Source organism: Mytilus edulis, chromosome 6 (genome assembly GCF_963676685.1).
Source record: "Mytilus edulis chromosome 6, xbMytEdul2.2, whole genome shotgun sequence".
Taxonomy (NCBI): domain Eukaryota; kingdom Metazoa; phylum Mollusca; class Bivalvia; order Mytilida; family Mytilidae; genus Mytilus; species Mytilus edulis.
In genome coordinates, this window is record NC_092349.1 from 37610284 (window position 1) to 37625640 (window position 15357).

Sequence of the window (15357 nt, forward strand, 5' to 3'; positions counted from 1 at the left end):
TGTTCATACTTCGCCAAAAACGTAGTATATACCGATATATGTTAAAAACTCTCTGTTCAAAATATAATGAAAATAATAGGTCACCGCGCATTTTCTAAAGCTATAGGTTGTGACAAAATGACACATTTGTATGGATTATACAGGGGAAAAAATCATTATGAGATTATAAGCTAAAATAAATGATTTGTACAATAATATACGAAAAGATAGCTTTTAGAAAATGTCATGAGAATATCAAAAGAAAAGATAGGATCACCGTAAGTGTTTTTTTTTCGGCTAAAATAAAAAAATAGGGAAGTACGATGAAGATTCCTTCAGAAAATGTACTGTTCCAGAGTTATCTCCCCTTAAAATGCCTATTCAAAAACATTGAAAATCAACACACAATAATCTCCACTTGTATATTTCTTTTTCAGATCATAAAAAAGCTATAATGAGAATAGAAGGTTTGACTGAAGAAGAGGAACAGAGAGTTTTGAAAGTTGAAATAGAAAACCCATTCTTAACAGAAATCAATTCCTCATTCGAAATACATTGTGTGAAGAAAGGTTCTATAAAAATCTACCTTAGCGCTGGTTCTAACGTTCTTATGAGTCCTAAATCTGTACGAAATGCTATTCATTCTGTTATTCGATGGGTGCTTGATGTTGGAAACGTTAAAACAAACATTGAAGGCAGCAGACTTAACATTGAAGTTATTTTCGATAGCGATCTAACACAGGGTAGGTAACAAATAGCTGATTAATTTTGTTATTTTGTTACATAAATTATGTGTACGGTATACGTATTTATGGCATCACCAGAAAATGTCATAAAAACATCCGCCAAACACTAGTGAAAGTAAAATGTCAAGGTAGATGTCTTGTTTACTATTGAGCTAGCCATATGAAATTTTGTCTGGAGATTTATAAACAAATATCAAATGGGATGTTTTCTTTGTTGCATTTATCATGTTTATATCATGTCATACACATATATTCAATTTTATACAATTTGTATTCAAATATTTTGCCTAATGACACAGTTTCAGCTATGTGTAGGAACTATTTTGTAAATATGTACTACTTTCGTGTAAGTCCTTCCTAACTGAAACCAAACAAGTGGCTCTATACTTATAACTTGTTATATTGACTTCCTATTTAGTCACTTTTCTACTATGACCTATTTCTAGCAATAGAAACATCTTTAAAGGTTTTGTCGAAACACTATATTATAGCACTTAATTCAAGCTCATATTTGAGTGATACTTACTTATGTGTTAAACAACGAAATTAACTACTCCATAAAGAAAGAAAAATTATTACCAATATGAGACTTTTCAATGATCAACAGTGTTTCAATTATGATTGTGGCCGGTTATATATTTTTCGCATTAATATATATCTCTCCTATCACACGGTGTGTGATACAAAAATCTGTCTTAATTTGATTGGTTTATCGAGTATCGCAAGATAAATTACGGCATGTCCATTTGATACAAATGTATTCGGTAGTTCATTGATGACTTTTAAAGATTAAGATCAGGGATAGGGTAATCGTAATCTGTAATCGTAATTGATTGTAATTGATTGCATGTTTTCCAGTAATCGACGGTTATCTGTAATCGAAGACATTTTCGATTACATGTAATTGTAATTTAATCGATTACAGCACAAAGCATGATGTAATCATCGATTACTTTCAATTACATTTCGAATACTTTAGTAAAATAGTTTAATGAATATGATATAATATATAATATAACCTATGTTAAATAAAAACGTATGTATTCATCACTTTACAGTACTGATATGACTTAAAAGTTTATCAGCTTCCTTTATATTTCTATCTATTTTCTCAAGCTGCATTATGATCACTCAAACTCTTTTCATAAAAAGATACACGTATCCCTCTTTGACACTTTAGATATATACTGTTTATAATTTTATTAGAGAATGAAAATAATCTTAACAAACTTTCTTGCCCTACTAATCAGATGACCAAAGTCTTCTAATCACTATATAAGACACATACTTTGTTTTTATTTCAATTACTGTATGTCTAATTAAAAAGGAGATTAATATTATTTTGCCCCAGGTTATAAATTGTACTCCATTGGCAGTTTTATAACCAATAATTAGGGTGGTTATCCAACAAAAAGATTAAATCATGCCAGTCATTATAATTATAAATTTTGATTTTGAAAATTAGCTGAACTAATTAATACTTCTATTTTTTTAATTGTCTATAGAGAAAACTTCCAACAGTGTGAATAACTATGCTAAATTATACCTGCTTTTAATGAATAAAAACAAAAAAGCTAACTTAAGGTGGTACCCAACCCTTTCAGTAGAATTAATTTGGCTCGTTTAATTTTCATAACATTTTGACAAAGTATTTACTTTGACCCTTTAACCAAAATATATAAATTTCAAAGATTTTGAACCAACCATTTTATCAGACAAATTGCACTGGTTATATAGCAGATTGACAAACACTAATTTTGATCATTGAGAAGCTTAATATTCCCTTTAAAACACAACGTTATTAAAACGTTTGGATGATTTTACAGAGTTATCTCCCTGTAGTGTTAGGTACCACCTTAAGTCAGTACGAAAGCAAAAGTATGGAAAAACCTAAAACAAATATATAAGTGATTGATGGAACGACATGTCATCTCTAATTCATGTTGAAAGTCAAAGATTTTTTTAATAAGAGATTCCATCTAGATAATAACTGTCAACTTTTAATTTGGAATCAATGTTTTAAAATGCTGTTTTTTTTAGTAAAGTTCTAAGTTTCCACTATACAAACGTTGAAAAACATAATTGTGTTTAACGTTCTATATTCTTTTTTTATTTTAAAGAATGAAATTGACAGTAATCGAAAAGTAATGTAATTACTTTTGATAAAGTAATCGATTATTAATTGATTACACAAAATACCTTCATGATTAAGATGATGTACATTTATCCATGACAATACATTTCTTAGTGATTTCTTCAATAATATACAATTTACTCACACATTCCACCTGACTTTCTTATTTTTGTGAAATTTCATAACATACTGAAACGTAAAAAGTCTTAACAAGATTGAAGTTAAAAGACATATAAAAATGACATATGCCGTCATACTGGAATGTGCAAAAGACTATATCAACATTTGCAGATTTTCTAATATAACACTTTAAGAGTATCGACCTTAAGAGAAATTAATAATCACTGATAGAAATACATTTTTTGTTTTCCGAACTTGTGACAATTGAATATCGCCTGGTATCAACTTTCGTTATTTAGTTTATATATAGAATAACCATACATTGTTTCGAAATATCAATGTTATTTGTACAAGGCTTAGAAATAGGTAGAAAGCGAGGCTGTGCCGAGCATTTCTACCTGTTTCGAGCCGAGTACAAATAACAGATTGATATTTTGAGACAATGTATGGTTATTCTTTATATACTGCAACTCTTATAACTGTTCAAAATGAAGTATTTAGGGTAAAAACGTCATTCTTTTATTGTGAGCGGACAACGTAAAATTGCCGCGAACCTGTATGTTTTATTGACGTCATAAGTAAAACTCTACGGAAACGCATTGTCAACGTCATAAACAAGGTGATATACGGTCAGTGACTGTATATCACAAATAAATATACAGTCAATGCAATTTGACTGCTCAAATAGCACAGCTGCAGTATATATAGTAATAATTATCCCGCCGAAGACTCGTTTATTATTATCTTGAAATTAAATAACTCGATTTGATATCGAGCTGTATCTCATTCTCCCTCGTTTTGAAAACTAGAAATTATCTTTGTTAAAAGCGTCTCAAATAACGATTTCCATTCCCATATATTGTATTTTCATCAGAGATTATCCATTGATATAGGTATAATGGTCCAAACATCAAATTTAATTGATACTTTTCCCCGTTTCTGCATTTTGCAAACTAAGTGTGTTTCTGAAAATACCACACTTGAAGTAAAAACATGAATTTACAAGTCCTATTAGAGCAATGTATGTATCTGCCACCTAGTAGACATTTTGTTAAAATGGTTGACAATAACATTTCAAAGGCAATTTTGAAGTTCCTATTTAAGTTGCATTAAGAATCGAAATTGAGGAATGTATCAAAGAGACAACTTACAGACAAAAGAGCAGAAAACAGCTCTAAGCCACCAATTGGTCTTTAACACAACAAGTAAAATTCCTAATCTATATGTGGGAATCAGCTATTCCATAAACAATAATGTGTACTAGTTTAGTAAACATTATCATGAATGCGAAAAATGAAACGGGGTTAAACATGTTTTGTGCGATCTCAATCTTTTCCCTATACATCAATTTAATTGAAAAACAGTGATACACTCATGAAAAATCCACCAAGAGAATTCCGAGACCGATGCAAGAATAAGTAGCTTAAAAAACAAATGATATATAAATAAACAAATGATTACTACAAGTTACTGAGGTGTTAGCTCTAGACCGCAATTCTACTGATCGCAAGACTAAGTCTCCACCATATAAAATCTGCCACAATCCCTCCTATGAGATCTTTCGTAGTATGCCAATATGAAAAATACGAGAGGGACATAACCCGGATTATGCCAGCAACTAGTCTTGTAATTAATTATAAAATTGAGAATGGAAATGGGGAATGTGTCAAAGAGACAACAACCCGACCAAATAAAAAACAACAGCAGAGGGTCACCAACAGGTCTTCAATGTAGCGAGAAATTCCCGCACCCGGAGGCGTCCTTCAGCTGGCCCCTAAACAAATATATACTAGTCCAGTGATAATGAACGCCATACTAATTTCCAAATTGTACACAAGAAACTAAAATTAAAATAATACAAGACTAACAAAGGCCAGAGGCTCCTGACTTGGGACAGGCGCCAAAATGCGGCGGGGTTAAACATGTTTGTGAGATCTCAACCCTCCCCTTATACCTCTAACCAATGTAGTAAAGTAAACGCATAACAATACGCACATTAAAATTCAGTTCAAGAGAAATCCGAGTCTGATGTCAGAAGATGTAACCAAAGAAAATAAACAAAATGACAATAATACATAAATAACAACAGACTACTAGCAGTTAACTGACATGCCAGCTCCAGATTTCAATTAAACTGACTGAAAGATTATGATTTATATGCAAATACCCTATGAGTATATCAATATTAAATCCAAAATATGCCTTATTTATTGACCCGACCACAGTTTTGTAACTTTTTAATTTCTGATTAAGTATACAGTACAGCCTGTGACATTCTCTTATTTATGTCCACCCTCTTGCATGGTCAACATCCAATGGTGGCCATTTATTGGGGTATTCAATCTTGAGATGTTGGCCATTTATTGGGGTCATAAAACATAGGTTGATGTTTTATCTAATAATGTTACCTGTTGTAATCAATCAGGATTGAAGTTTTCAACTTGTATGTTTCTTTAAAATTTACCTGTACAGGTAACTTAGGTTTCTTTCAAAATTGACATTTCACCTTTTTTTGAAAATGTAAAATAAGACATTGTTTTAGTCTTTGTTAAATAAAATTATTTTTGATTTTTCTGTCTTTTGCATTTATTCAAATCTTTTTTTTTAATTTTTTTATTTGTTTTTATTCATTTTTGTATGATTTTGTTTCTTATTATTTTAATGGCTTCTTAGTAAGAATCTTGAGAAGCAAAAAGACAAAAATGTCAAATATAAAGTTATTGACTAGCATTTGGAAGACAACAGAATTTAATTATTTTTTATTAAAAGTTAAAAAAAAATAAATGTACATGATATTCATTGTATTTAATTGTTTGTTTGCATTAATTAATGAATTGTCATTAATAATAACTAATAATCAAGCAAATGATATTTTTAAAGAAACCTTGAAGGAAGTAATTTTTAGCAAGCCTGTTTCTTAACAAAATAAAATGATCAGACAATATCAATCCTCTTATAATAAATTTTTGTAACATCTATTATTATTTAGGAAAACTACAAATATCATAATACGGTTTTAATAGGAAAAAACTATTTTTGTCTATCTTTTTATTTAAAATTTGAAATCAGGAGTTAACATAATGGACATGTTGAAGAGATTTATTTTCCAAAAAAATGTTTAAAGAAAAAAACTGTCTTGCTTTGCCTTTTTGAAACAAATGTGAACTTATTAAATATGACATCTTCAGTTTGGCTAATATCTGTCAGTTAAAAGCCAAAATTTGACAAAATACACTTATATAGATGGTTACACTTTTATGGTCTATTAATTAAATCATTTTTTTCTGTGTACATTTATATTGTAATGTCGAAAGTGCTGGACTGGTATGATACATATTCTTGATATACATTTGCAAATATTTCCCTAAACCCAGGCCTTTTAGATAAAGTTAACAATTTCAGGGACTTGATGCATTAAGACTTTAAAACCCTTGATGAAAAATCAATTTAAGGAAAAATATAAGAATATTTTTGAAAATAGATTTAAGAATAAAAACTTTGGTAAAAACTGTATACTCAAATGTGTCACATAGAGAGTTAGTGGTCATAATTTAGAAATAGAAAATAGTGGACAATATAAAATTCCTAGAAAAGATAGAATATGTAAACTGTGTCACTTGCTGGACAATGAAGACCACTCCTTCCTAATTGTAAAATTAACAAAACAACTTGAGATCATCTACATGTATTTGAAAATTGTTTACCTTCTCATAATATTGTATCTTACGCAAGAACAAAAAGTGAAAGAAATGCTAAACCTTTATTACATGGATATGTTGAAAATATTGGCTCCCTTATATAATAGTCATTATTAGAACTGAGGGCAGAAACCTAAAAAAAAACAACATGTGTTTTAATTTCTTATAGAATTGTTAATTCTTTGCATAAAATTGTTTTTTTGTCACAAACTAAATACCATATGTTTATATGACAATACAAATATTATCAAATTTTGTTGAATTAATGAATATTTTGAATATATTTATTCAATACAGAAACAAGGAATTGCCTAAATTTTATTTAGAATAAGTTCTAACGACAATCTTTAACATTTGTAAAACAGTATTGAATGCAGATATGTCTATCTACTATGATTTAAGTATAAATCATTTTGATTTAAGAAAATTAATTTGAGAAACAACTTTTCAATAGAAAAAGGCAGGCATTGGGAAAGTTTGCATTATATTAGAAGATGATATTCATTTATTCTTCACTTACCATAAAGTAAAAAATAACTTAAATTGATTAAAAAGTTATAATGTCAAAACAAATAGTCATGAGACAAATTAAAAAAAATCAGCTATTTATTCAACTAGTTATATTATTTTATTATATTTTTGAAATTTCTTGTCATAATCACAGTAATTAAATTTCACAAACACATACATGTATATTTTACCTGAGACACATGACCTGTAAGTTATATAATTTTAAAACTTCACTGCAGTTAAGATTACCCTTTATCCTTTACTATTAATACCTTGTGTATCAATTAAGCAACAGGGAGTATAAAGATGGACATATAGGGCCACCATGGTGGACATAATTTTTATGGCCACCATGAATAAGATAATGTCACAGGTAGTACTGTATTTCAAGAGCATACGAGATACTTAAAAAGTTAAATCATGATGTTTTTTGTTCATTCATTAATGAAAGTGAAATAGTTAAAAAAAAAATCGCTATTAGCAGCCAGCACTACAAACTGATCAAATAAGAAAAGACCATATTTTGTTCTCCACCAGTAAAATCGAGCACATATTTTACTTGACTTGTCACGACAGTACTTAACTGTACTCAACTACAGTTACTAAGTCTGAGTCAGTACTTCATGATCTTGGTGTAGTTTGAAAAAAGTAAAATCACAAAAATACTGAACTCAGAGGAAAATCTAATCGGAAAGTCCATAATCACATGGCAAAATCAAATGACAAAACGCATCAAAAGCGAATGGACAAGAACTGTCATATTCCTGACTTTGTACAGGCATTTTCAAATGTAGAAAATTAGGGATTAAACCTGGTTTTATATCGCTAAATCTCTCACTTTGATGACAGTTTCATCAAATTCCGTTATATTTACAATGATGTGTAAATTAAACAGACACAAAATGGTCTCGACCAAGGCTTGATCAGTCTTTACCTGTTTTGAATAGTCTCGACTCAGTTTCGATCTGTCTCGACATGTCTCGAATAGCCTTGACTTTCAAATTTAGTCTTGACTGGTGTGAATCAGCCTATCTCAATAAATTGAATATATAGTTCTAACAAAAGTCCAGTTTATTTGGTAGTTTGATTTATTGTTGTGAAATTAAAGAATTTAATTAATAGGTAAAACCAAAATCTATTAAATACGTATATTCATCTCTAATTATTTTTCTTACTGAATCTTATAAATCATAAAACTGTACAGCTATCTCAATTATGCTTTGAACTTACAGAGTGTTAGGTTGTTTGATTTATTGCTGTCAAATTTAAGGATTTAATTAACCTTAGAAAAAAAAACCTAGAATTTACAGACGTACTGAATTCAAATTTTCAAACTTTCACAGCAATTAACCAAAATACCAAACTAAACTGGAATATTGTTAGATCTATATTAAATTAAGTAAATTAAAGTAAGATGGGCTGATTTATACCAGTCAAGACTACGTTTGAAAGTAAAGACTAGTCGATATAGGTTGAGCCTTGGTCAAGACAATTTCAGACCACAACAAGATTATCAAGTACTGATAGAGACTGATAAAGTAAAGTAGAGACCAAGTCGAGTACAATTAAGTACTATCGAGACAAGTCGAGTAAGATCTGTGTCGAGCACAACATATGGTCTTTCCAGACACTGAGCAGGTTGTAGTGCAGTATGGTAAAATTTTGTCAAAATAAGCTACGAAACATCGATGATGAATTATTCACTTGCAAGTGAATAACTCGACGTCATTGACTCCGTATTTATGTGAATTTCAATTTAACCTAAAGATAGATTATGCATGATTGATGCATGAAATGCTACTAAAAAAAAGAATAGCAACATTAAAAGTGAAACAAAGGTCAATCATTGATTAAATGATTCGATCCAAATAAAATCATTCTTATATAGGTATACCGAAAAAAAAATTTCAAACAATAAAATGGAAATCAAACAAATATAGAAAAATCCATTTGCACGAGGTCCATATATCTTTATATCTTTATTTTTATGTTTATGTCGTCTCGTATGACCGTTGGTTGTTTTTGGGGTCAACTCGAAAGTTAATTAGATGGCGTTTAGACTAAATTACACACAAAACAAAGCTATATAGTATCACGACATACCCTGTAAATTAGTTATTTTAGACTTCTTATGAATTTGAAAATTGTTTTACACTGTTATAGTTCTAATATGTGAATTTGATTCAAACCGTTAACATGAATTTGACAGCTAGTGTCCTTTTGAACGTTTAGTAAAATTTCGATGCGAATGACAAATTCTATTGTGCTTTATATAGAATATAACAAGAAAAAGTTGGAAATTAAATACCTGATCAAATAACATGTCTGCGCGCTGATTCATATTTAAGAATGTTGTTCTTGTGCCAATGGAAAATTTAGTAAATATTTTGACCAGTTTGTTATTTCGAAAACACTTGTGTAATAACTTTCAGTAATACATTGATTTGTTAAGATCAATTACGTTGTTACATCATGTACAAGAACGACCGAATAGAGCTATAACTTGGATATATAAGTACCATTTCTCTTATAGTTAATGTGCTTTACTCTGTTTTAATTTGTAATCCGAATTTGCTTTTTCCAAATCAATTAAAGACTTTTGAACAACGATTTACTACTGCTTTCTATATTTAATCAATCAATCAAATAAGTGCAGCTCTCGAGCTAACATTGTTTGAACGACCAACGTCACGTGGTTTATGACCCCATTAAATTGCCCAACTTTCAAGATTGTATTACCCTCAATAAATGGTCACTATTCGATGTTGTACACAGCAGATGATGATCATTGTTCAGAGAGTATCACATGATGAACCGTAGTAATAATACCATCAATAAAATATTGAGTACGAATCGTAAGGCAATGTAGTATATATTAACATGACATAACTTCGATACTCTTTTGGACAATTACACAATCACAGCTTTCAAAATAGCATACAAATAAAAATATCTATTCCAGCAAACTACTTTCATTTTGATCGTAATTCCAATCTTTGTCACTGATTAAGTTTGTACAATTGTATTTGTTTTCTTCAGTTGAATATTAGCTCATTTCCAAAATTATCAGATATCAACGTTCATTTTATTGTTATTTTTATTTATCGAAATTACTATTATCTATGACAAATAAATATTAAACCAATAATTTATAATATAAAAACGTATCTGTTAATGTTTTCCTCATTCCAGACCAGCTTGGAATGATACAACAAATGACATCTTTACGTTTTATGGACAAACATATGGACAAAGGATCTATAGAAGGTTTGTATCGGTCAGAAAATGTTCCTCAGGCTATTGTTATAAGCTCTGTCGTTATTCAGTTGCAGTATATTGCGCCAATTTTCACAATGAATTCTATTAAAATGACTAATCAGTAAAAAGAAAAATATTATGACTTTAAATTGGAAATTGTGTTATTTATAATAATTGACAAAAATATTTCCACAAAATCGTCCCCAGAAATGTGTACATATTTTTTTTGTAAACGAATCGGCGATTTATATACTGCAACATTTATTGTAGAAGCAAAGTCATGTAACCAGCACTAAAGTTTACACATCTCATTTAAAATAGAGTCATGTGAACAATTAACAAAAGATTGTTCAATAATACGTGTATATAGGATTTTATTTGTATCTTTTTAATTCGCAGTTGGTCAAAAATATGTGGCCGTGACCATATCTGTAAAAGGTATTTTTGAAATGTTTCCTTAAAACTAGTTTTGATAGCATGTGTAATCAAACCTTCCAATGGAAAATATATGTGATTATATATAATACATTTTTTCACACAAAGATCTATAAAAATCAGCAGTTTTGTCTCAAAAACACAATGACATATTTGGTTAAGTAAATGACGTCTATGAGTTTTAGTGTAAAAAAAATGTTGTATCGATGAAATTGTATGTTTGACAGTAGTAGTATGTAAAGAAATGTTTCAGATGAAAACAGAAATCTACTTTCAAGAAATAAGGACTTAAGACAAAGATTGAAAAAGACAAATGGTAAGTTTTTAATCGGTTTGGATTTTAACTCTTTTTCAAATTTTGCAGGTTTTTTCATTTTTGAATTAGAATATAGCTAATAAAAAGTGTTTTTTTACACCACTGGGTCGATGCCACTGCTGGTGGACGTTTCGTCCCCGAGAGTATCACCAGTCCAGTAGTCAACACTTCGGTGTTGACATGAATGAATATCAATAATGTGGTCATTTTTATAAATTTCCTGTTTCCCAAACTTTAAATTTTTGAAAAAACTAAGGATTTTCTTATTCCAGGCAAAGATTACCTTAGCCGTATTTGGCACAACTTTTCGGAATTTAGGATCCTCAATGTTCTTCAACTTTGTACTTGTTTGGCTTTATACATATTTTGATATGAGCGTCACTGATGAGTCTTATGTAGACGAAACGCGCGTCTGGCGTACAAAATTATAATCCTGGTACCTTTGATAACTATATACACCACTGAGTCGATGCCACTGCTGGTGGACGTTTCGTCCCCGAGGGTATCACCAGCCCAGTAGTCAACACTTCGGTGTTGAAATGAATATCAATAATGTGGTCATTTTTATAAATTTCCTGTTTCCCAAACTTTAAATTTTTGAAAAAACTAAGGATTTTCTTATTCCAGGCAAAGCTTACCTTAGCCGTATTTGGCACAACTTTTCGGAATTTTGGATCCTCAATGCTCTTCAACTTTGTACTTGTTTGGCTTTATAAATATTTTGATATGAGCGTCACTGATGAGTCTTATGAAGACGAAACGCGCGTCTGGCGTACAAAATTATAATCCTGGTACCTTTGATAAATATTTGTAATGACTTGTCAAGACACATTAGACAATTTTATTTGAACTAATACATATTGTCTCAATTTTGTCCTGTAATTTTAACAACAATTTCACAATTGTCGTTGGAATAAAAAATAATATTGAAACATATATGTGCAATAATGTAAGATCAAACTATTTTGAACTATAACGTTAGGACAAGGTTGTTACACTTTGAAATAACTGCGTCACTAATGAATTGTAAATGATATTGTCAAATGATAAGAAAAACCGGTTAATTACTTAATATCAGATACAATAAAGAATATTTTACTTTGCTGTTTTCCCCAAATTTCTTAAACCAACAGAATAAATGATTTATAGATATATACATTTATGTTGTGTACAATTTATCATTTTTTACAAAAATATCGTACAAATTATTATTTGTATTTTGACTTTGTACAAATTGTAATTTGTTAAATTTGTACAAAAGTGCAGTAACAAATGAGAAATTCTATTATAACTTGTACAATAATTGATAGTATAGATTTTTTTATACGAAAGCATTGGTACACACTGTAGAATTACCACACAATACATCATAAGTACAAATCACAAAAATACCCAGATGGAGAAAAGAAATGAATTGATTTATGCATGCAAGTTAATTCTTACAGTAAACTAGAAATTTGCTCCAGTGACAATTCTGATAGAATTATAAAAAATGGTCGCAATGACAATTCTGAATATACTTGAAATTGACATCAGTGGCAATTTTGATGGTATTATGATAATTTGCCCTAGTGGCAATTCGTATGGTATAAAAGAATTTGGCCGGAGGAAAAATTCTGGTAGTACAACGGAAAATGGTCCAAGTGACAATTCTGATAGAAAAATAGAAATTTGCCCTAGTGACAATTCTGGTAGTGTAATAGAAATAGGCGTCAGTGACAATCCTGATAGTATAATAGAAATTATATTTGATACCAAGGAACAATCCTGATAGTGCAATAGAAATTGGCTCAATTGACAATTATGATAGTACGAAAGACGTTGGCCAAATAAGTGACGTTGACATACCAAACATGTGTACCAGGTGACCAAAGTGTCAATCCAAATGCTGTGAATATTAATGTTTATCAATGTTTAAGTCTGAGAAAACTTTAGTGTCTCTATATATATAGTTGTCACGGAAATTTCTAGAACACTCTAGAAATGGAACGTCCTAGAAAGTTATCGTCTTATATCTTATATATAAGTGTCCAGCCATGGGGTTATAATGGGCAGGACCAATAATTTATTGCCTATAAACTTAAGCACCATCACTTGGTATACCACTCTCAATTCCTCCTCTAGGATAGCATCAGGAGGCATCCACTTCTTCATTGAAATGCCGTCTTGATTGTAATAGCATTCGACCACTGTATCTGCTTCCTCCTGTGGTTGAGCCCTCTTACGAAGCTGAAAAACCTCAGGGTCTTTATTTTGTTCTTCCAAAAGATTCTTTCGGTCTAAAGAATTGCTGTTTACATCTGTCCATGGCATAACTACTTTCTTGTTAACACTAGGTGGTCTTATAATGGCCTTTTCTTAGCTACCTGGACCTTCAATGTCGGCTAGGAAAGTGTCAGAAAGGTTCATGTAATCAAACTGGTCATCTTGCAAATCCTCGTCTTGTTGTTTTCTTGCCATCGCTCTAGTAACAACACAAGCTGAATACAGATCAGCTTCATTTTCAGGTGATTTAATATCCGACTCCGGTTTAATGGTAACAATTGGTTTAGCAACCACTTTGTTCCTAGCTAGATCATTTCCTAGCAATAATGCAACACCCTCAAAAGGGAGATTAGGATGAACACCAACAACAACTGGTCCAGTTATCAAATCTGACTTCAGATAAATACGATGGAGAGGAACATCTATACAAGCTAACGCTACACCTTGTACCAAAGGAGGCACCAACAGAAGTCTTCTCGGACAGAGGCAACACACCTTCTAACAATAAAGACTGAGAAGCTCCAGTGTCCCGTAAAATCTTAACAGGCTGAAGAGTAGAATTGTCAACAATAGATACAAACTCATCAGACATAAAGGGTTTATATTCCTCCATGTAATCACAAAAGTTGGACTTAAAAGTCTGACTCGCAGGACATTCCAACGTACTGGTATCAAAAGGTGGCGTACAAGCAATGGACTTTGGCTTATTATTTCGTTCATTCTTCCTCATGAGTCTAAAACAATCAGCCATCAGGTGGGCATTCTTCTTACAATCAGCACAAGTCAGTGACTTCTTCTCAAAAGTATCAAATTTTGGACTAGACATATTATAACTGGACTGACTCTTATTCTGTGCAACAGGCTTGCTATCAGTACGCTCAGGGCTTTGATTTTTGTAATTTCCACTGGAGGTATTAATATTTTGACCCTTGAAAATTCTTTTATGTAAAAGAGTATAATCATCTGAAATAACAGCTGCATCATGTATTGTCTCGACAGCTCTAAAGGTGTTTTAAGTCTAAATGAACACATTGTTTGAACTCAATGATCTAAGGTTACTAATTGCTAACTGTTTTCTTTGACGTAAGCCATTTATCAAATAGATCTTCTTTTTCTCGAGTAAATTCCACATAGTTTTGTGAATCAAACTTTTTATAAGATCTAAATGTTTGTCAATATGCTTCTGGTACTCACTCTAACACACAACCCGTTACAACTAAAATTGTGTTATCAGTAATGAACTACTGGATTTGTTTTTATTTCTTGCCAAGCTAATAAAATCTGTCATTTATAATTAGGCACCTTCTGACATTTGATAGTTAAAGAATGCAAACATGTGTACACACACACTTCATGACATTCAAATTATCTTTCATTGAAAGTGATACCTGATCACAAAGAATATGAAAATGATAAAACATCTAAATATTTATTCATTATATATATAATGTCAGATTATTGATAAAGGTTAACACAATGATTTTGCTTTTGACTTTTTTTAACATTATAAAGGATAAAAAATTAAATATTTTTACATGTTCAAACAATGCAACATACTGAATATACTATATATACATAAAATGGGAGAATCATCTTTTATTTAATAAAGTACAAAACTGAATTCACAAGGTTCAATGTACATATTTCCATTCTCAATTTATTTTACAGAGTTTGCAAGAATGAACCCTACATGTTACAAATTCAGACGATTGTTTTTCTTGAAATTAAGCACAATTTCCCTTCAATTTTGTCTCTTTACATTATATCTATCTAAATAATTTTGATTCAGTAGTATTTTCTTTTATTTGAAAATATTAATTTCTTTTGTAAATAAAATGAAGGTTTTAATGCCACCTCTTGTCAGATTTACAAATGAAGCATAATGACATTATCATT